Below are 21,611 nucleotides of genomic sequence, written 5' to 3'. Positions count from 1 at the left end.
GTTAAGAACTGTCCTTGGTGCTGAGACTGCACCAATGAACAAGACCAGCAGCCAGCCTTTAAGATATTTAGGTATTTGCAGTCTAGTGAAGATCAGAGACAGATTAAAAAAAGGCAATTGCAACATGGAGTGAAAAATGTAACAAGAGAGGTGAATACAGGAGGCTGATGGGGGCACTTCAACGAAATCTATTAAGATATCTTGGAGAGTCTGCAAAGCGTTCTTGGAGAAAGTGATGTCTAAGCTGAGACCTGAGGAATCAGACTCAGTTAGCCAGGCAGACTGGGAGAAAGATCGTTCCAAGCAGAGGATACAGTGTGAGTAGAGTACAGTGTGTACAAGAGGGCAAGTAATATTCAAAGCTCTGGAAGGAGTTAGGTATGTCTAGAGCTCAGGATAAGAAAAGGAAGGGAAGGAGATGCAGGTGGAGAAATCAGCAGTGCCTGAGTCCTGGAAGACCTGACAAACCCCTATGAGGAGTTAGGGCTGTGTCTTCAGAGCAATAGGCAGACAGTGAAAGATTTTCCTCAGGAAAATGACATAATCAGGTCAGTGTTTTAGAAAATCACTCTGACTGCTGAAATAGATCGATGTGGGGAAGAAGGGAACTGGGGAAACCAGGGAGGAGAATACCACAGTGGCCTCATGGAGAGATGGCAGTGACTGAACAAGAGAAATGGTAGTGGAGATTTAGTGGCTGAGGGCATAATCTAGGAACACTTAGGAGGTGGAGTTGACAGATCATAGCCACTTATTCAATGTGGGAGTTAATGGTGAGCCAGAAATCAAGGATAATTCCAAGATACTGTCTTCAGTGTACTTTTGTCTATCTCCTGTACTGCCACTGCAGACCAGGCCACCATGGTCCCTTGCCTGAAGCAATGGAACAGCCTTCTCTCCATTTCAAGTGCTTCTGCATGAAACCCACTAGAAAGGCCCAAATCAAAAATTCAGATAACAGCAAGAGTTGGAAAGATGAGAAGAACCTGGAGCCCTCATACCACCATTTCTGCTGGTGGAAGTGTAAATGGTGCATCCACTTTGAAAAACAGTCTGGTTTGGGAGGCCAAGGTGGGTGGATCATGAGGTCAGGAGTTCAAGACCAGCCTGGCCAAGATGGTGAAACCCCATCTCTACTAAAAGTACAAAAATTAGCCAGGCACAGTGGCAGGCGCCTGTAATCCCAGCTACTCGGGAGGCTGAGGCAGGAGAATTGCTTGAACTTAGGGGGCGGAGGTTGCAGTGAGCCGAGATTGCACCACTGTACTCCAGCCTGGGTGACAGAGTGAGACTCTGTCTAAAAAAAAAAAAAGAGAGAAAAGAAAAGAAAAACAGTCTGTCAGTTCCTCAAATGATTAAACATAGAACTCTCCTATGATCCAGCAATTCCACTCCTAGGTATGGTACTCAGGAGAAATGAAAACATATACTCACACCAAAATGTTTACAGAAGCATTATTCATAGTAACCAAAAGATGAAAAGAACCATTTTCTGTCAATGGATTGGATAAATAAAATGTTGTATATCAAGACAATGTGATATTATTTGGCTATAAAAATAAAGTACTGACACATGTTACAACATGAATGAACCTTGAAAACATTATGCTAAGTGAAAGAAGCCAATCACAGGAGATCACATACTGTATGATTCCATTCATATGAAAATCCCAAATAAGAAAAGTTACAGAGGCCAAGCACGGTGGCTCAAGCCTGTAATCCCAGCACTTTGGGAGGCAGAAGCAGGTGGATCACTTTAGCTCAGGAGTTCAAGACCAGCCTGGGCAACATGGTGAAACCCTGTCTCCACAAAAAATACAAAAATTAGCTGGGCGTGATGGCACATGCCTGTAGTCCCAGCTACCCAGGAGGCTGAGGCAGGAGGATCACCTAAGCCCAAGAGGTAGGGCCTGTAGTGAGCTGTGATTGTGCTACTGCACTCCAGCCTGGGCAACAGAGTGAGACCCTGTCTCAAAACAAACAAACAGACAAACAAAAAATAATAAAAAAAGAACAGCTGTACAGACAGAAAGTAGATAAGTGGCTGCTTAGAGCTGGGGTGGGAGTTGGGAAGAAAGGATAGAGAGTGATAGCTAAAGGAAATCGGGTTTCTTTTTATCTTCTTTTCCTGGGGATGAAGTTCTTTTTGAGATGATATGTGTTCTAAAATCAGTTGTGAGGATCGCACATTAATATAAATATACAAAAAACATGGAAGTGGCCACTTTAAGTAAGCAAATTGTATGGTATATGAATTTTATCTCAATAAAGCTGTTTTTGAAAATGCCTTTGCATGCCTTTATGGCTTTGCATGATCCAGCCCCTGCCTGCATTTCCAGCTTATCTTGTGCCATTCTTCACCCTCCCTCTGCAAGATCAAGTCATCTTTCTATACTTCAAGAATGCAAGATTTTTTTTCCTTTTTTTTTTTTTTTTGAGACGGAGTTTCACTCTCGTTGCCCAGGCTGGGGTGCAATGGTGCGATCTTGACTTACTGCAACCTCCGCCTCCAGGGTTCAAGCGATTTTCCTGCCTCAGCCTCCTGAGTAGCTGGGATTACAGGCCCCCACCACCACGCCCCGCTAACTTGGTAGTTTCAGTAGAGACGGGGTTTCTCCATGTTGGTCAGGCTGGTCGGGAACTCCCGACCTCAGGTGATCTGCCCACTTTAGCCTCCCAAAGTGCTGGTGAGAGGTGACAGCATGCTGGCAGCCCTCGCAGCCCTTGCTCGCTCTCGGTGCTTCCTCGGCCTTGGCGCCCATTCTGGCCCAGGAGCCCTTCAGCCCGCCGCTGCACCTTGGGAGCCCTTCTCAGGGCAGGCCAAGGCCGGAGCCGGCTCTCTTGGCTTGCCGGGAGGTGTGGAGGGAGAGGCAGGAGCGGGAATCGGGGGCTGCGCGTGGTGCTTGTGGGCCAGCTAGAGTTCCGGGTGGGCGTGGGCTTGGCGGGCCCACACTCGGAGTGGCTGGCCGTCCCACCGGCCCTGGGCACTGAGGGGCTTAGCACCCGGGCCAGCAGCTGTGGAGGGTGCAGCCGGGTCTCCCAGCAGTGCCAGCCCACTGGCCCTGCGCTTGATACCGGACCTTAGCTGCCTCCCTCGAAGCTGGGCTCGCGACCTGCAGCCCGCCATGCCTGAGCCTCCGCCCCGCCCCGCCCCACCCCGCCCCGCCCCGCCCCACCCCGCCCCGCCCCGCCCCACCCCACCCCGCCCCGCCCCACCCCACCCCACCCCCTCCCCCCAGACCCCCTCGCCCCCCTGCCGTGGGCTCCTGCGCGGCCAGAGCCTCCCCGACTAGCGCCACCCCCTGCTCCAGGGCGCCCATCAACCGCCCAAGGGCTGAGGAGTGCCGGCGGGACTGGCAGGCAGCTCCACCTGCAGCCCCTGTGGGAGATCCACCTGGTGAAGCCAGCTGGGCTCCTGAGTTTGGTGGGGACTTGGAGAATCTTTATGCCTAGCTAAGGGATTGTAAATACACCAATCAGCAGTCTGTATCTAGCTCAGGGTTTGTAAATGCACCAATTGGTGCTCTGTATCTAGCTAATCTAGTGGGAACTTGGAGAACTTTTGTGTCTAGCTCAGGGATTGTAAATGCACCAATCAGCAACCCCCTGTCAAAACGGACCAATCAGCTCTCTGTAAAAGAGACCTTGGCTCTCTGTAAAGTGGACCAATCAGCAGCATGTGGGTGGGGCCAGATAAGGGAATAAAAGGAGGCTGCTCGAGCCAGCAGTGGCAACCTGATGGGGTCCCTGTCTACAACGTGGAAGCTTTGTTCTTTTGCTTTTCGCAGTAAATCTTGTGCTGCTCACTCTTTGGGTCCACACTACCTGTATGAGCTGTAACACTCACCACGAAGGTTTGCAGCTTCACTGCTGAAGCCAGCGAGACCACGAACCCACCGGGAGGAGAGAACAACTCCAGACGCGCCACCTTAAGAGCTGTAACACTCACCGTAAAGGTCTGCAGCTTCACTCCTGAGTCAGCGAGACCACGAACCCACCAGAAGAAACTAACTCCTAACACATCCGAACATCAGAAGGAACAAACTCCGGACATGCCGCCTTTAAGAACTGTAACACCGCGAGGGTCCGCAGCTTCATTCTTGAAGTCAGTGAGACCAAGAACCCACCAATTCCGGACACACTAGGATTACAGATGTGAGCCGCTGGGTGCCCAGCCAAGATTTTTTTTTCCTAACCAAAGCCTTTGTCTTTGCTGTTCCCTCTACCCCAATTGCCCTTTGTTTATGTCTTAGCATAAATACAACCACTTCATTAAGGATTTCTTAGGCCGGGCGCGGTGGCTCAAGCCTGTAATCCCAGCACTTTGGGAGGCCGATGCGGGCGGATCACGAGGTCGGGAAATCGAGACCATCCTGGCTAACACGGTGAAACCCCGTCTCTACTAAAAATACAAAAAAATTAGCCGGGTGTGTTGGCGGGCGCCTGTAGTCCCAGCTACTCGGGAGGCTGAGGCAGGAGAATGGCGTGAACCCGGGAGGCGGAGCTTGCAGTGAGCCGAGATCGCGCCACTGCACTCCAGCCTGGGGCACAGAGCAAGACTCCGTCTCAAAAAAAATAAAATAAAAATAAAAAGGATTTCTTGACCACTTTATCAAAAGAGAAGGCACTCTTGGTTACTTCAAAGTACTAATAACTATTTGTAACTTATTTATGTGCTTGTTTCCTTATTTGTCGTGTTTCACCTGCATTCAAATGTAAGTCCCCAAGGGCAAGAGATCTTATCACATGAATAAATATTTTATGAATGAGTGAATGAATGGTTTAAGATAAATGATGATGCCTTAATTTAATTCAATTTCAAATAATTAAATGTTTATTTGATTTCATAAAATGGGTAAACCGATGCTGGTGTCCCTCAGGAGGGTAAGGTGTGGGAAGAAAGATGATGAAGATAATTTTGGACATGTTGTGTTTGGGATGTCTGTAATATACAAGTGGAAATATTTAGTTTGGAGTTCAACATTGTGTGTGTGTGTGTGTGTGTGTGTGTGTGATATGGGCTTGAGAATCAGGGGCCATCCTCACATGATTGAAGGACACCAACATTTAAGGGATGAGAAGAAACAACCCATAAAGGAGACTGGATAGAAGTTGCCAGAGAGGTAAGGGGGAAAAACCAGGAGGAGGTCAAGGAAGAAAACACTTGAAGAAAAATTGGAGTCCAATGGTGCTAAGAGGTAGAAGCAGCAAAGGACATTGTAGGGAACATTGGCAAGAGCAGTTTCAATGGAGTAGTAGAGGAAGGTGTCAGACTGCAGTAGTTTGAAGAGGTAAGTAAGTGGAGGCAGTGAGGATAAACCAGTAAAACATTCTTTTTTTTTTTTTTTTTTTTTTTTTTTTAGACAGAGTCTCCGTCTGTTGCCAGGCTGGAGTGCAATGGCAATATCTTGGCTCACTGCAACCTCTGTGTCCCGGTTTCAAGCAATTCTCCTGCCTCGGCCTCTGTAGTGGTTGAGATTACAGGCACCCACCATCATGCCTGGCTAATATTTGCATTTTTAGTAGAGATGGGGTTTCACCCATGTTGGCCAGGTTGGTCTCAAATTCCTGACCTTAGGTGATCCACCTGCCTTGGCCTCCCAAAGTGCTGGGATTACAGGCATGAGCCATCACCTGGTTTTTGACAGCAGACCCTGATGGTTTATGTGATTTGTTCAGCTGAATGGATTCAGGACTTTGCGCGGCATTGTTGAGGTGAGTACTGCAGATTGGCCGCCTCCTGCTGCTTGGAGTTCTGTTGACAGTAGCTTTCATTGAATGTTACATGAGACAAATTGATGAATTTGGTCCCAGCCTCTGTTGGTGAGATTAATCAGAGTGGCCAAGAGAGCGATGAAATAATGAGAAAATTAATCAGATGCCAAGATAGTGTAGAAATGAGGGGTGGACATTGTTAGGAGGCATGTCTCCACGGGTCTCTTACATTTCTGCAGGTCTGGTGAGCAAAGGTGCCAACTGCCTTTATTCCATGCAAACTTTTCAAGCTTATTTGTATAGTGAATGGCCTTGGAATATAGAGATAGTGTCTCCTTCTGCAGCAAAGAGTAGCTTTGCTTACTGCACATTGTAAATTATTAGGGGTCTCTAAGTTGAGGGTTCCTCTGCTGTCATGCAACTCACTGCATGTTCAGGGGTCACCTGGTCCTCTTCGTATCACTCAGTGGGAATTAGGGCTTAGGGAACTGATACAAAACTGCTAAAATTCTGACTAATGCTGTTGTTATGAATAAATACACTGCCCTTTTTCTCTGATCCAGTAGTTGTTTCTTCTGCTAGGAATTCAAGCAATTCTGGCACGCTAACTCATTAGTTGCGAGTAAGGTAAAATCTCAGATCCTTCATAGTTCTCGAGAGATGTCTGCGAGTGAAAAGGCCTGAGAGAGGAAAGGAAAGGAAGTGGTTGCAGGAGGACGTGAGATCAGTGGAGGTATTTGCTTCTTTACGGGCTGGCAGAAGGCACTTATCTAAGCATTTTTAAATGCTGATGGAAAGAAGCATCATTGTTTGTAATGACAAGAATCTGGAGACCACCCAGATGTCCACCAGAGTAGGAGAGGGAGATAAATAGTGTAGGCAGATAAATTGTGGCATATATATACATACATATGTATATAGATGTGTGTGTGTGTGTATGTGTGTATATATATATATATATATTTAAATGAGACAGAGTCTTGCACTGTTGCCCTGGCTGGAGTTCAGTGGCACGATCTCGGCTCACAGCAACCTCTGCCTCCTGGGCTCAAGCGATTCTCATACCTCAGCCTCCCAAGTAGTTGGGATTACAGGTATAAACCATCATGTCCAGCTAATTTTTTGTATTTTTAGTAGAGATGGGGTTTCGCCATGTTGCCCAGGCCGGTCCCAAGCTCCTGACGGACTCAGGCAATCCACCCACCTTGACCACCCAAAGTGCTAGGATTACAGGCATGAGCCACTGTGCCTGTATTGTGGCATATATTTTTATCTAATGGAACACTAGATAGCACTAAAAATGAAAAACCATAGCTACACTTCATGTTTCAAAATGGAGGAATCCCAAAAACATGATAATGAACAGAAGCAGCAAGTTATGCAGGAACATGGCTGGGCATGGTGACTCAGGCCTGTAATCCCATCACTTTGGGAGGCTGAAGTGGGAGGATTGCTTGAGGTCTGGAGTTCAAGACCAGCCTGGCCAACATGGTGAAACCCTGTCTCTACTAAAAATACAAAAAATTAGCTGAGTGTGGTGGCGCACACCTGTAGTCCTAGCTACTTAGGAGGCTGAGGCAGGAGAATCGCTTGAACCCAGGAGGCAGAGGTTGCAGTGAGCCAAGATCACAACACTGCACTCCAGCCTGGGCTACAGAGTGAGACTCCATCTCAAAAAAAAAAAGTTACGCAAGAGTATATAGATGTGAGTTTGTTTTTATAATATTCAATAGCAGGAAAAAGCCAAGTAACTATTTAGGCATGGATGCAGAGGTGGCCAGGAAATTATTAACCCAAAATTCAAGATAATGGTTAGCCAGGGTGGGAGATGCAATTCAAGACAGGCATATATATAGAGGGCTTTTGAGGCGTGGCAATGTTCTAATTTTTGGCCTGGGTATTTGGTACACAGATGCTTGTTTCATTAATTTTCTTTCTTTCTTTTTTTTTTTTTTTAGAATATGTGCTATATTTTATAATTTGTTTAAAAAGGATTCATGGAAAGGAGTCAAAAAAGAAAAAGAGCTTCAAACATAGTCAAGAGAGGCTAATTGAGGAAGCAAAGGTGACCAGGCAGGATTGAGGGTCCACTTGCATTTAAAGTCCCAAGAACTGGCCAGGTGCAGTGGCCCATGCCTGGAATCCCAGCACTTTGTGAGGCTGAGCCATGTGGATCTCTTGAAACCAACAGTTTGAGACCAGCCTGGGCAACATGCTGAAACCCCATGTCTCGAAAAAAAAAAAAAAATTAGGCAGGCATGGTGGTGTGTGTCTGTAATTTCCAGCAACTTGGGAGACTGAGTTTGGAGAATCACCTGAGTCTGGGCAGGCTGAGGCTGCAGTGAGCCAAGATGGTGCCACTGTACTCCAGCCTAGGCAACAGAGTGACCCTGTCTCAAAAAACAAAACAAAACAAACAAAAAACAAAGTCCCAAGAACTTGTAGAGGCATCAACTTGTGCAGTTGAGTGAAATTTGTCTTTTCCAGTCTAGTTTCCCTATTCTTGCCCTTTCTATTTGTGAAGCCTCCCTCTTTGCTGCCTCTCCCCAACTCTACATGCTCATATTGTTGCCACTTTTACCTGAATGCTTAAACAGAACTTTATAAGTTACGGCACACAATGATATAACTGATGAATAAGACCCAAATGGGTTACTTTTTCATTAATGTCTCCATTTAATAAATATTTATTAACACCTGGCTGGGTCAGGCTCTCTGCTGGTAGCTGGAGATACAGCTAGAACAAAGAGGACAAAGTCTCCTGCCCTTTTAGGCCTTATTATTCACTTATTTATCACTGTTTCCCTACTTCCAGGTTTACATACATTTGTTAGAGCAGAGCATAAATTTCCAGGTACTGATGGAGTTGGGGGTCCATTATGTGGCGCCATTAGACCATTAGCTCCTCGGAGGTGGCATCTGTGTTTGATTGACATCCAGATCCACCATAAAATCTAGTGATTGCCTTGGATATAGCAGGAATATTTGTGCACTGAGTGAGGAAATGAATAGAGATGGTTCCTATCTAGATTTAGGGTATCCCCCTCCCCATACCCCGCTTTGTGTCTTCAGACATTCTTTTATGGCAATGGGTGATATCACTATTCACAAATATCTCACTCTTGGAATCCTTAGCTTGGAAGACTTTTTATCCTTGAGCCCAGCATGCCACATGTTACCTCTGTTAGATTTTCCTCTGCTGCAGTAATGAGAGGCGTATTCCCCGTCTCTGGGTGCTGAAAGTCAAGGTTTCCGAGGATGGATTGGACTTTAGTAATACAGTCACAGATGAGTTCCACATCACCTCTTGAAACTACTTCTAGGAAATCATGAATCAGTTTATTTTTATTCATCTTGCTAGTTCCACATGATTGCCTTGAAAAGAAAAGGAAACATTTAATTATATGAGAGCCAGCAAAGCTGTGAGTAGTTCAAATGTAACGTATTCTGCCTTTACTGCCACCTGTTTCCTTCTTTTATGTATAAAAATCTTATAACAGTTTTAAAGACAATTTTGAAAATAGGGGGAAATGCCGCAATACCACCAGGCTTGGTTCTTTGTGTACATTTTGAATTAGGAAGAATAATAATTTCATCATTATTTTGGAAGATCTGCTGTGGTAGAGGAGAAGAGAGGATGGATCAACAGTAGAGTGGAAACAGCACAAGCTTGGAGCCCAGTAGAACCTGGATTTAAATTCCTTCTCCACAGATTACCAACTGTGTGACCATGAGCATATGGCTCATCTCTGGGCTGCGTTTACTTATCTCTAAAATGGAAATGATCGTCCCCTCTTCAAAAGGTTGGTGAGGATCTGAAATATGATCTACAGAGGGTTGGCACATTTTAGAGGTGAAAATTCTTTTTGGATTTTTTTTTTAGCTTGTTTATTAACCACCTTATACGATTTCCTTTCTGAAACTCCTAGCTTCCCAACAATACTGTAAGCTTCTCAGTAGCAGGGACATTACATGACTTATCCTTTTGTCTCCTCTGTGATTCTAGCCCAGTGGGAATCATTGAGGAGCACAGTGCCCACTGTTCTGGATTTTCCAGGAAAGCCCTAATTTTAAATAACTCATATCAGTTTTCCAAATCATTGAAATATCTCAAATTGCAATTTTGGAGGTCACCAAACTACCCTCTCCTGCATGGAGCCCTATTTTTTTTAAATTTTGAGATAGAGTCTCACTCTCTCGCCCAGGCTAGAGGGCAGTGTCACGATCTTGGCTCACTGCAACCTCTGCCTCCTGGGTTCAAGCGATTCTCCTGCCTCAGTCTCCTGAGTAGCTGGGACTACTGGTGCGCCACCATGCCTGGCTAATTTTTGTAGTTTTTAGTAGTGACGAGTTGGCCAGGCTAGTCTCGAATTCCTGACCTCAGGTGATCTGCCCGCTTTGGCCTCCCAAAGTGCTGGGATTACAGGTGTGAGCCACCGCACCCAGCCTGGAGCCTCTTGCTGTTAGTAACAGCACGACATCCTTTGTCAGGCTCTATACTCCAACTTCTGCTTCTGACACCACAGTCACTGTATGTAGCCACATGCTATTTATTCGATGTGCAATTTCCTTGCCATAATCTGGCATGAGATTGAAAGCAAAAGAACAAGAGGCTCATTTCATAGTATAACTTTGTGGAGGACAGCTAAGAAAAACAAACAAGAGGCCGGGCGCGGTGGCTCACGCCTGTAATCCCAGCACTTTGGGAGGCCGAGGTGGGTGGATCGTGAGGTCAGGAGACCGAGACCATCCTGGCCAACACGGTGAAACCCCGTCTCTACCAAAAATACAAAAAATTAGCCGGGCATGGTGGCTGGTGCCTGTAGTCCCAGCTACTCGGGAGGCTGAGGCAGGAGAATGATGTGAACCCGGGAGGCAGAGCTTGCAGTGAGCCGAGATCGTGCCACTGTACTCCAGCCTGGGTGACAGAACCAGACTCTGTCTCAAAAAAAAAAAAAGAAAAACAAACAAGAAAAAGTCTAGATTTGCTCTTTAGTGTTCTAAACACACAAATGCCTTCAGAATTCATGGGCCAGACTACAAGAACATGTACAGAAACACAGAGAACATGTGTTTCACTCTAGAAATAGTACTAGCCCATGAATTCATCCATTCATTAGGAAGATGCTATATGCCCTTCAGCAGCTTTCATTGACCTGTCCCAATAAACATAACACAAAATAGGTTAGACAAAATACAAGAAAGAACACACATGATTAAGCGTCCATGCAAACATCAGATAATGAATCTTACAGATGTCAGAGAAATGGGCTGGCCACGTAATCTGGAAGATCCCCTTGAAAGAAGGCATTCATTGCCGGGCACAGTGGCTCACACCAGTAATCCCAGCACTTTTGGAGGCCAAGGCAGGCAGATCACGAGGTCAGGAGATCGAGACCATCCTGGCTAACACGGTGAAATCCCGTCGCTACTAAAAGTACAAAACATTAGCTGGGCATGGTGGCGGGCACCTGTAGTCCCAGCTACTCTGGAGGCTGAGGCAGGAGAATGGCGTGAACCCAGGAGGCAGAGCTTGCAGTGAGCTGAGATCGCGCCACTGCACTCCAGCCTGGGCGACAGAGCAAGACTCCGTCTCAAAAAAAAGAAAAAGGAAGGCATTAGTGATATCTGGAGAGTCACAGTGAAGGAGAATGGGCAGCTCTGATGAAGGGCAGGCATGAGCTCAGGCCTCTATCTGGGGCCGAGGACAAGAGAGTAAAACCAGATGGGAGTTTACCCTGGATTCCCCAACACATTGGGAAACCTATGGAGAGCTTTCAGCAGTGCGTTTTAGGAACATTGGTACTTTAGGAAGATTATTATGATGCAGAGGAAAAAGGCAGAAACAAAAATTTGAATGTGCATGGGCATGGTGGCTCACACCTGTAATCCCAGCATTTGGGGAGGCCGAGGCGAGGGGATCACCTGAGTTCGGGAGTTCAAGATCAGCTGGGCCAACATGATGAAGCCTTATCTCTACTAAAAAATACAAAAATTACCCGGGTGTGGTGGTGTGCACCTGTAATCTCAGCTACTCAGGAGGCAGAGGCAGGAGAATCACTTGAACCCAGGAGGCACAGGTTGCAGTGAGCCGAGATCAAACCACTGCACTCCAGCCTGGGCAACAGAGCGAGACTCCATCTCAAAAAACAATAACAATAACAAAATTTGAATGTGAGGGTTCACAGGATTTGTGACTGATTGACCATAGACAATGAAAAGGTCCAAGAGGTTGGGGTCCAGGAACTGAGGGAGGACCCACTACTGGGAAGGTGATGCCTTTTACAGAAAGACAATAGATGAGGTCAGCAGCAGAGCCAGTACATAAACAAGTGTGTGTGGTTCGTGTTCTTGGCTTTCAAAGAAATGGTGGACTTAGCTCAGTGCAGTTTCCTGAACTTGCTTGAGCATAAACATTTCCTTGTTATAAAGATTCCAAGTTTCCTTTAGTAGATCTGGGATGAGCCTGGCGACTCTTTTTTTGAAAGAAATTTTTAATAGACTTTTAAAAATTGACTTTATTACTTAGAGCAGTTTTAAGTTTGTTATGCAAAATTGGGCAAATTCTGCAAAATTGGGCAGAAAGTACAGAATATTCCCTCTCCACTGCCCCCTACTGGCCTCGCCATCAACAGCCTGCACCAGAGTGGTACATTTGTTAACAACTGATGAGCTTACAAACAGTCTGTAGTGTACATTAGGGTTCACTCTTGGTGTTGTACATTCTATGGGTTTGGACAAAGGTATAATGACAGGCATCCACCATTTTAGTAGGTACAGAATAGTTTCGTGGCCCTGAAACTCCTCTGTGTTCTGCCCATTCATTCCTCCCTCCTCACTAACCCCGGGCAACCAGTGACCTTTTTATTTCTCTGGGAGGCTCCCAATCAGTTGCCACATTAAAAGGCAACTTCTAGAAACACAGATCTTGTGATTAGAATTGAATCCACAATCTGTCTTGCAATCCACTTTGTTTTCTAATTGACATTTATCATTACTACCTGTTAGTCCTTTTGATTTAAACTTCCTGGAATAGATATTAGTTTCCCCTTCAAATTTCTAGCAGAATACTTTGAAATACAGAATGAATTCCTCAAGTCTTTATCTACCTTTGTTCAAAGTGAAGTTACAAAATAATAACAATAATACAACAACAGCAATCATGCCCAACATTTATTGAATGCTTGCTACGTGTCATATGCTGTTCTAAATGCTTTACAGGTGTTTTTTCTATTTAATTCCAAATAACACCATCAGAACAGTTGTATTATTATCCCTATTCTATAGATGAGGAAAATGAAGCACAGACATTGGCAAAATGGTATCTCACTCCAGAGAGATGAGAGTGCTACTGCCCAAAAAGATGTAATGGCGCCAGGCGCAGTGGCTCATACTTGTAATCCCAGCACTTTGGAAGGCCGATGTGGGTGGATCACCCGAGGTCAGGAGTTCGAGACCGACTTGGCCAACGTGGTGAAACCCCATCTCTACTAAAAATACAAAATTAGCCAGGCATGGTGGCGCATGCCTATAATACAAGCTACTTGGGAGGCTGAGGCAGGAGAATCGCTTGAACCCAGGAGGCAGAGGTTTCAGTGAGCCGAGATCGCACCATTGCACTCCAGCCTGGGCAACAAGAGTGAAACTCCATCTCAAACAAACAATGACAACAAAAAAGATGTAATGGAACTAGTATTTAAAGGTGCGTTTGCAGGATAGGCTTATTTCCATTTTCATGTTTGGACCTTAGCTAGATGGGGATGAGCTCATCATTACTCCTTGCTAGCCACACTGGATGGTGTCAGGCTTTCCTCTTGTTTTATTTTTTCCCTTCAGCTCTGATCCCCTCTGTCTGATAAGAACCCAATCTAATGTGCCTGAGAGGTATCCTCAATAAGTGTATATCCTTATAAGGCATATAGTGCTGTTATATTACATTGGTTTTTAATTTACACAAATAATATGTATTCTAGAGCTTGTTAATTATTTGTTAACACTTTGCTTTTTAAGCTTTATCCTTGTACTTATATGTACAAGGTTTTTGGTTTTATGTTCACCGTATTTTATTACTCCCTTGGTGATGGACATCTAAGTTGTCCACAAACAACACTATGATAAATATCCTTGTTTGGGCCTTATTATGCACCCTGTAAACGTTTCTCTGGGGCAAGTGGGTCGAATGGATTTAATTTCACGAAGTACTGCCAGATTGTCCTCCAGAATGGCTGTATCAATTTACACTCCCACCAGTAATGCCTAACTGTTTTCTTTAAGCTCTTTTAAGAGAAGCAGACGTTTAGTTGATTGCTGTCACTTAATCATCATTATCTTAATCATTAGCATTTAATAAGCAGTGTACTTGGAACCTTACTAAGGGCGGAAGGGGCAGATGATATACTCAAAATCAGGCCATAGAAATAATTAAAACCAATACACACATCTGTCCCAGCAAATTGCTTTGTAACTTAGATTTACATACTTGTTTTTGAAAATGCAACAGTATTTGCAGGATCATTTCAGGGGGAAAAAAAGATTTTCCAAAACAAAGGATAATTAAAACTTGTCTTTCAAAAAAGCTAAAAATCAGATATTCAAATAACAACTAGGGAAGAAATAGAGATTTATATCACACCTTATTCATAAAGTAGTAATAAAACTTCAAACATTTTTCCCCCAAGGCTATTACCTAGCAATGTTATGGAGTTGTAATTTAACTTTTTAATGTGACCCTTAAGGGAAAGCATTTCATAGGTAGTATCTATCATCTAAAATAAAACAAAAAAATTTAGATTTAACTAAACTACAATCCCAAAGTTATCAAATCAAATCACTGCAATACCGGGTAATGTGGTCATTATTTGGCCATTTATTGTCTCACATACTCAATAGTGACTGGAGGAAGACAATGAAGATTGAATGAGCACATATCATTATCCCTATATGCAGGTCATTCTTTTAGTTAACATGCACAGACTATGGCTTTTAAAAATTATTTTTATTAGAAATGGGGTCTCACTCTGTCATCCAGGCTGGAGTACAGCAGCTTGATCATAGCTCACTGCAGCCTCAAACTCCTAGGTTTAAGGGATCCTCCCACCTCAGCCTCCCGGATAACTAGGGCTACAGGTGCACAGCACTATGCCCCGCTAGTTATTTTTGTTTTATTTTTGTAGAGACAGAGTCTCCCTATGTTGCCCAGGCTTAGTCATGAACCCACAGTGCTTTTTATTATTGAGCTCTATTTCGTCTTCTGACCTTCAATCTGTACATGTCTGTTTTAGTTTTTGTGTAAGAAAATATTTCTCAATTTTCCATTTAGAATTGTTGTTGTTATTGTTGTTGTTTTTACAGAGTCTCCCTCTATCGCCCAGACAGGAGTACAGTGGCACAATCTCGGTTCACTGCAACCTCCACCTCCTAGGTTCAAACAATTCTCCTGCCTCAGCCTCCCAAGTAGCTAGGATTACAGGCACCTGCCACCACGCCGGCTAATTTTTGTATTTTAGTAGAGACAGGGTTCCACCATGTTGGGCAGACTGGTCTCGAACTCCTGACCTCAGGTCATCCACCCTCCTTGGCCTCCCAAAGTGCTAGGATTAAGGGCGTGAGCCACCATGCCTGCCCCGTTTAGAATTGTTTTGGTCGATGATTTTTGAAGAATAGTGTTTCATTCCACAGAGGTTTTTAGTTTAGCAACTACTAAAGCCCAGTCTTTTTTATTTTTAATTGCATGCATGGTTTATCTATTTGTAAAACCAAAACTTTTTGTTATACTGTACATTTGATTTAGAACCTTATGTAATAAAGATTTAAGGCAACAGAAATCTCATTTCATGTTGAGAAAGCATGGTTAAGAACATATGTATACAATATTGATTGGTTACAAGAAGATTCATACCATGTAAAGTTTACACATATTTGGGTGATTAAACTAAAAGATTACCCCTAGGTATAATTCAATGAAGGCAAGTGTTTTTCATACACTTTTCTTGTCATTAGTAATTTAGCCTATGGGGTCTAGAGGTGCCTGCATAAGTATTGGAGGAAATCGTCACAATATTTGAAAAGTAAAAAATAGTTTATACAACTCCAAGGATATTATTATTTGAGATTAGGACACAGTTTCTTCTATCAGTATACCTGGCGTTCCTCCTCTGGGACATCCTTTGGGGAGTAAAAAAGTTGCAACAAACAGTTTATCTAAAATGAGATGAAAAGCAGAGATTCGGCTTACCTGCGCTGTGTTTTGCTGAGGGACGTGGCACACAGTTGGAGAAACACCAAGCCAAACAGTAGCCAACATCATCCTAATTCATTGTGGCACTGGTTTCTGGGACAGCTGTAACCCACACTTCAACTAGGGATCCATTTAAAAACAGCATAGATTCAGATTTTTTTTTTCAGTGTTGCACAGCCCAAATAATTTTTCCTTTTAAATTTTGTCTTTAATTAAGCTGGTCCTGCATGCACAAACCCTTTAGTTAGCTGCAAAGAGACTGCTTAGTTTACAGGTTGTCGCCCAGGCAACCATCCACTGTGCATTTAGCTTAGAGAATTGAAAGCAGGACAGTCTCATCCAGGAAGGAAAACAAGTTTTGTATGCTCTTCCAAGTTGTTGCTTAAGTGCTTTAAAACTACGGAACCCCTATGTACTTGCATGGTTGGCACAATTACTGTGATCACCTGATGCACTGAGACTTTCTCCAAGAGATCCATGCCTTTGTAATCCCCACAACGTGCCAGAAGGGCCCCTTTCAAAGCTGCATATAGGTCACAGAGTGAGAATCCAGTCGATTACCACCAAACTGATTGCATTCTTAGACTCAGCCTTGAGAAAGCGCTAGCAGACAGAAATCCTTACATTACAACATACTTCTTCTCTAGATATGCTTGTGGTATTCTGAAGCAAAAGCTTCAGTAAACAGACTGCATTTTTGTCTCAGTCAAATAGTAATAAACCCAGCTGCAAAAGACTTCAAATCATGGACTATGAAAACATAATCATGAGGAAGTGGACACAGGGCACTGCATAAGGTCACCTGGCATTTGTGTGCTGCTAAATTCTTTTCTGCCACTTACCAAAGGACGCAGGGGTTTCTCTTCTAAGGTAGGGCATAACATTACATATTCTCAACTGAATAGGGTACGATAGTCTATCACAATAACAACAGCTGACATTTATTGACTAGTTCCTACGTTAGTCCATAAAGGACATGATTAATGCCATTTAACCCTCATAACAACTCTGTGGAGCTGAAACAATAAACAGCATCATTACCACGTTACAGAGATGACACTGAGGCTTAGAACTTTTAAGCTAATGAATGGTGGAGCTAGGGATTGAATTTAAGTGGCCTGGTCACAGTGTTGCAATACTACCTTTACTATGCGCGAGCACATACACACACACACACACACACACACACACACTCTATCTCTCTCTCTCTCTCTCTATCTCCTTTAGTGGATGAAGACTTCAGGGTAAAAACAATTCAGAGATTGTTAGATCTATGTAAACTCTCTTATTACCAATTCAGCTTCAAGCTGCTTGACACCAATTTAAGCACACACAGGCTATTATTCTGTTTTGCTTCCTATATTCTACTTTGTTTCTACTCCCAGCAAGGTGAGTACTCTCTCAGCCTAACAGAGGAAGGTGTAAGTACCGTAGTTTCTGACTTTTAGGATTTCTGCCGGGTTATTCTAGGGTTCCAGCTTGTCTGCAAACCATGAACTTTAAATTGGCTTCTCAAAAAGTAATCCTGGCCAGACGTGGTGGCTCACACCTGTAATCCTAGCACTTTGGGGAGGCTGAGATGGGTGGATCACCTTAGGTCAGGAGTTCCAGACCAGCCTGGCCAACGTGGTGAAATCCCATCTCTACTGAAAATAAAAAAATTAGGCCGGGCGTGGTGGCTCACACCTGTAATCCCAGCACTTTGGGAGGCCGAGGTGGGTGAATCACGAGGTCAGGAGATTGAGACCATCTTGGCTAACACGGTGAAACCCCATCTCTACTAAAAATACAAAAAAAAATAGCCGGGTGTGGTGGCAGGTGCCTGTAGTCCCAGCTACTCAGGAGGCTGAGGCAGGAGAATGGCGTGAACCTGGGAGGCGGAGCTTGCAGTGAGCCGAGATCACACCACTGCACTCCAGCCTGGGCGACAGACAGAGACTCCATCTCAAAAAAAAAAAAAAAAAAAATTAGCCGGGTGTGGTGGCTAGCACCTGTAATCCCAGGTACTCGGGAGGCTGAGGCAGAATTGCTTGAACCCAGGAGGCGGAGGTTACAGTGAGTCGGGATTGTGCCACTGCACTCCAGCCTGGGTGACAGAGTGAGCAAGACTCTGTCCCCACCTCCCACAAAAAAATGTAATCCTTTGGCTAGGCACAGTGGCTCACGCCTGTAATCCCAGCACTTTGGGAGGCCAAGGTAGGAGGATTGCTTGAGCTTAGTTGTTTGAGACCAGCCTGAGCAACATGGTGAGACTATGTCTCTGCAAAAAATAGAAAAAACTGCTGGATGTGGTGGTGGGTACCTGTAGTTTCAGCTACTCAGGAGGCTGAGGCAGGAGGATTGATTGAGTCCAAGAGTTTGAAGCTGCAGTGAGCTATGATCATGCCACTTCACTCCAGCCTGGGAAACAGAAAGACATCCTGTCTTCAAACAAAAGGAGTCCTCCTTTTGTCTCTCATTTTGAGATAGAGTCATTCAAACAATTTTTTTTTTCAAGAAACTCAATTTTTAGAAATAATGGAGGGATAGGCATGCAAAACAAGGACAATATCAGGCTGCCCTAGGGCTGTGTCAAAAGCTCTAAGGAAGCATGGAAGGGGAGTATCTGACTTCCTGGATTGAGGGTGGGGGATGTATGTTTGCCCAGGGCTGCTTGAACAAAATGCCACAGACTGGAAGGCTTAAACAACAAAAATTTATTTGCTCACAGGGCTGGGTGCCGTGGTTCACACCTGTAATCCCAGCACTTTGGGAGGCTGAGGAGGGTTGATCAGCTGAGGTCAGGAGTTTGGGACCAGTCTGGCCAATATGGTGAAGCCCTGTCTCTACTAAAAATACAAAAATTAGCCGGATGTGGTGGCACATGCCTGTAATCCCAGCTACTCAGAAGGCTGAGGATGGAAAATTGCTTGCATCTGCAGGTGAGCATTGCAGTGAGCCAAGATCTCGCCACTGCATTCCAGCCTGGGTGACAGAGCAAGACTTCATCTCAAAAAAATTTTTTTTTATTTGCTCACAGCTCTGAAGACTAGAAGCCCAAGACCAAGGTATCAGCAGGTTGGGTTTCTCCTAAGGCCTCTCTCCTTGGTTTGCAGGTGGCCAACTTCTCTCTATGTCCCCACATGGCCTTTCCTCTGTGTGTGCACATCCCTGGTGTCCTAATCTCTTCTTATAAGGACACTAGTTAGATTGGATTAGGGCCCACTCTAATGGCCTAATTTTAACTTAATCACCTCTTTAAACACCCTGTCCATAAATACAGTCACATTTTGAGGTACTAGGAGTTAGGGCTTCAACATATGAATTTTGAGTGAGAATCCAATCGATTACCACCAAGCTGATTGCAAATACCAATAAGCTCCTAACGGGGGCAGAGAAAGTCTTCACAGAAGAGCAAATATCCAAGCTGAAACTTGAAGGACAAATAGTTTACCAGGTAAACTATAGACACAAGGATATTGCAGATTCTAAACGACAACATGTCCAGAGGAAAGAGAAAGCACAGGATGTTGAAAACATTGTAGGTGCATGTTAAAAGAGGCTGTCTATTAAAAGAGAGTGGCAGACACAGAGATGTGCTGCTGAGACCTCCCTTAAAGAAAGACTCACTGCCCAGCTGTAAGGTGTGTGATTAGATGAATAGCCTACGGCCGTTGGGTTTATCAGGTTTGTCTAACTGTTGAGCCAAGGACCTGCTATTCTTGGAGTGCTTCCTCCAGCCAAAAACTGAGCAAACAGTGATGGCCAAGGCTACTCTTTTCTTGGGGAGATCCTGGCCAATGATTGACTGAGCAAGGCAGTAGTACAAGGGGCTACGCATTTCCTGATGGATCATTTTTGCCCCAGCACTTCCACTTGGAGTTCAGAGACTTCGCCAGCTTGGAATTGTAGTCTCTGCTTTTTTAGAGCACCAGTCTGAAAAAAAAATAGTGAAAAAGCAAGCTGCAGAGTGGGAGAAGGTATTTGCTACATATATAAACAATATAAAGCTCAGATGCAGAATATATATAAATAACTTTAAGGTGTTAATAAAATAAAGACAGGGCAAGGCACGGTGGCTCACGCCTGTAATCCCATCACTTTGGGAGGCGGAGGCGGGCGGACCACAAGGTCAGGAGATCGAGACTATCCTAGCCAACATGGTGAAATCCCATCTCTACCAAAAATACAAAAATTAGCTGGATGTTGTGGCGCATGCCTGTAATCCCAGCTACTTGGGAGGCTGAGGCATGAGAATCACTTGAACCCAGGACGCAGAGATTGCAGTGAGCCGAAATCACGCCACTGCACTCCAGCCTGGCGACAGAACCGAGGTGGGCGGATCACGAGGTCAGGAAATTGAGACCATCCTGGCTGACATGGTGAAACCCCCCCTCTACTAAAAATACAGAAAATTAGCCGGGCATGGTGGGGGACGCCTGCAGTTCCAGCTACTCGGGAGGCTGAGGCAGGAGAATGGCGTGAACCCAGGAGGCGGAGCTTGCAGTGAGCCGAGATGGTGCCACCGCACTACAGCCTGGGTGACAGAGCGAGACTCTGTCTCAAAAAATAAAATAAAATAAAATAAAATAAAATAAAGACAGCTCTATAGACCAAAACTAAAAACACTAAATTTTCTGCTTTGCAAAAACAGCATATTTAAATGGCCAATAAGCAAATGAAAAAGTGCTTAACTTCATTAAAAATGAGTGACATGAAAATGAAAATCATAGTGGGATACTCCCCATCCATTGGAGTGGCAAAATATTTTTAATCTGACAATTCCAGGGGCTGGTGTGGATACAAAGCAGTGGGGACGTCTGTTAATTGCTGGAATATAATTTGATAAGCCACTTTGTAACACTGGCATTATCTAGCAATGTTGATAATACTGATACCCTATGACCTGGGGTAAAGCCACTCCTAGTATCTCTCATAAATGTGTAACATGACAGAAGTACAGGAATATTTACACTAGCATTATCCATAATAATCAAAATCTAAAAATAATCTAAATGTTTATAAGCACTTAATGGATAAATTGTGACATATTCATATGATGGACTACCTTATAACAATAAAATTAATTAATTACTATTACACACAGTAGCATGGATGAATCTCACAAGCACACTGTTGAAGAAAACATGCACACAAAAAATACAATATTATTCCATGGAAGGCAGGCAACACTAAATTATATTGTTTTGTTTGGTTTTGTTGAGACAGGGTCTTGCTCTGTCACCCAGGCTGGAGTACAATGGATTGATCTCTCAGTCATTCAGTGATCACTCCCGGCCGCCTCGAACTTCTGGGCTGAAGTGATCCTCCAACCTCAGCCTCCCAAGTAGCTGGGAGTGCAGGCATGTGCCATCATGCCAGGCTAATTTTTAAATTTTTTGTAGAGATGGGGTTTCACTATGTTGTCCAGGCTGGTCTCAAACTCCTGGCCTTGAGCAGTCCTCCCACCTCAGCCCCCGAAAGCACTAGGATTACAGGCATGAGCCACCATGTCCTGCCTATATTGTTTACAGATGAATTGATTACAGGTAGTAAAACTAAAGATTAGCAAGGAAATGATCACCACAAAAGTCAGGATAGTGCTTATCTCTAGGGTAAAGGAGGAACTGTAATTGGTATTGGGCACATAAATGCTGGCAATGTTCTATTTCTTCACCTG

The 21,611-nt window shown here is 44.4% G+C and overlaps 1 protein-coding gene across 2 annotated transcripts in view; it reads right to left on the bottom strand.

The window, feature by feature from the left end:
- Positions 1-16,213, bottom strand: part of MAP3K19 (mitogen-activated protein kinase kinase kinase 19) — a 74,996-nt gene extending 58,783 nt beyond the window's left edge. Inside the window, exons 1-2 of one of the 2 annotated variants that reach the window (XM_032145578.2) lie at positions 15,950-16,213; positions 8,895-9,090 (exon numbers count right to left, since the gene is read on the bottom strand). The gene's annotated coding sequence lies outside the window, so the exon portion shown is untranslated. The remainder of the gene's footprint in view (positions 1-8,894; positions 9,091-15,949) is intronic. The other variant, XM_058434371.1, reaches the window with a different exon arrangement.
- Positions 16,214-21,611: the final 5,398 nt, after the last annotated feature.

The sequence above is a fragment of the Hylobates moloch genome, unplaced genomic scaffold (assembly GCF_009828535.3).
Source record: "Hylobates moloch isolate HMO894 unplaced genomic scaffold, HMol_V3 SCAFFOLD_24, whole genome shotgun sequence".
Classification (NCBI taxonomy): domain Eukaryota; kingdom Metazoa; phylum Chordata; class Mammalia; order Primates; family Hylobatidae; genus Hylobates; species Hylobates moloch.
This window is presented reverse-complemented; position numbering and strand designations above follow the sequence as displayed.